Below are 1,789 nucleotides of genomic sequence, written 5' to 3' on the forward strand. Positions count from 1 at the left end.
GCCCGCGGCCCCTCCTCGTCCGAGGAGGTGCGCGTTCGCACGGCGGGCTCCGTCCCGCCCGCGTACGGCGGAGGTGGTCCCCCGCGGCCACCGCCGGTCCGGCGCGGGCGGGCTCTGCTCCGACGGGCGCCGCGGCCTCCGCGGAGGTGCGCGTTCGCACGGCGGGCTCCGTCCCGCCCGCGTACGGCGGAGGTGGTCCCCCGCGGCCACCGCCGGTCCGGCGCGGGCGGGCTCTGCTCCGACGGGCGCCGCGGCCTCCGCGGGCGCGCGTTCGCACGGCGGGCTCCGTCCCGCCCGCGTACGGCGGAGGTGGTCCCCCGCGGCCACCGCCGGTCCGGCGCGGGCGGGCTCTGCTCCGACGGGCGCCGCGGCCCCGGGCGAGCCTCTGCGGAGGCGCGCGTTCGCACGGCGGGCTCCGTCCCGCCCGCGTACGGCGGAGGTGGTCCCCCGCGGCCACCGCCGGTCCGGCGCGGGCGGGCTGCGTTCCGACGGGCGCCGCGGCCTCGGCGAGCCAACCCGCCGCCTGGCGGCGGGGCGGGGGGAAGGGAGGACCGCGGGGGTACTCTGCTCGAGCGCCCTCGTCCCACCCGACCCCCCCGAACCGGCATCTTCACCCCCTTGTCATGATCTTGGCTTTTGAGGCGAAGCCGGCCGCCCTCTGCTGCCCGGGAGGGAGGGCGCGCCGTCCCCCAACTCACTTGTGTGGCAAGCCCACCAAAAACCCCTCTGACAACTCTTAGCGGTGGATCACTCGGCTCGTGCGTCGATGAAGAACGCAGCTAGCTGCGAGAACTAATGTGAATTGCAGGACACATTGATCATCGACACTTCGAACGCACCTTGCGGCCCCGGGTCCCTCCCGGGGCCACGCCTGTCTGAGCGTCGCTTGGCAATCAATCGGGAGTACGGACGAGGCCGGCCCAACCCCCCGCCCTCCGGGCGGGGGGCGGCCGCTCGGCCTACGCTCCCGCGGCTGGGGTGTCGCAGGCCCTCCGCGGGCCTTCGTCCCCTTAAGTGCAGACCGTAGAGCAAGCTGGCTGGAAAGAGGAAGAAAAGCCACGGGTGTTTCGAGGCCCCCGGCGTCCGAAGCGGCGGCGCGGCGCGCGGCGTGCGGCTCCGGCCGCCTCCGTCCCGCCCGCGACCCTGTTACGGTTCCCCCCGGTGCCCCTTCATCCGGTTTCGCTGGGCGTACCTCCGAGGTTTCCGGGGTTTGGCGGCGCGGTGCCGTCCCCTCCCGCCTCCCTCGCTGCGTTCCCGCCTCCTCGCCGTCTATCGAGCTCCCGCTCCTCTCCGTACCCTCTCCCCTTCCCCGGGGTTGCAGGGCGCCTCGCCGGGCCCCGCGCGTCAGCGGGCGCGGCTGCCGGTGGACCGCCGTGTCTCTGAGCAGCCCGCGCCGCGCGTGCGGCAGGTCGACCGGAGGCGTCGCGGAGGAGCGCGGACTCGTGAGAGTCAGGCCTGGTGGTGAGGGAACGGCCGCGCAGGGGCCCCAGGCGTGGTCGGGGTCGGTTTCGGCGTCCGCCTTGCCCCCGGTTCCACCCCTCGGTAACTCGCCGGCGATGCCCGGGTGTCGCGGGCCTCCCGCTCAGGGCGGGGGGAGTTCCGGGCAGGGCGCGGTGCTGCGGAGGCGTGTCCCGCCGTCCGTCCGCGCGCCCTCCGTCCGCCGCTGGCGGCGCCACCCGAGGTCTCGTCCACCCCGCCGCAGCCCTCCTCTTCCCGCAGGGTGAGCCTCTCCGGAGCCACCCCCCCACACCCACCTTCGACCACGACCTCAGATCAGACGAGACGACCC

The 1,789-nt window shown here is 75.7% G+C and overlaps 1 non-coding gene across 1 annotated transcript; it reads left to right on the top strand.

Moving 5' to 3' along the window:
• The first annotated feature begins 731 nt into the window (after window positions 1–731).
• LOC129176464 (5.8S ribosomal RNA) lies at window positions 732–885 on the top strand. Its single transcript, XR_008569391.1, has one exon. It is a non-coding gene; the product is annotated as a 5.8S ribosomal RNA (ribosomal RNA).
• Window positions 886–1,789: the final 904 nt, after the last annotated feature.

The sequence above is a fragment of the Dunckerocampus dactyliophorus genome, unplaced genomic scaffold, assembly GCF_027744805.1.
Source record: "Dunckerocampus dactyliophorus isolate RoL2022-P2 unplaced genomic scaffold, RoL_Ddac_1.1 HiC_scaffold_83, whole genome shotgun sequence".
Classification (NCBI taxonomy): domain Eukaryota; kingdom Metazoa; phylum Chordata; class Actinopteri; order Syngnathiformes; family Syngnathidae; genus Dunckerocampus; species Dunckerocampus dactyliophorus.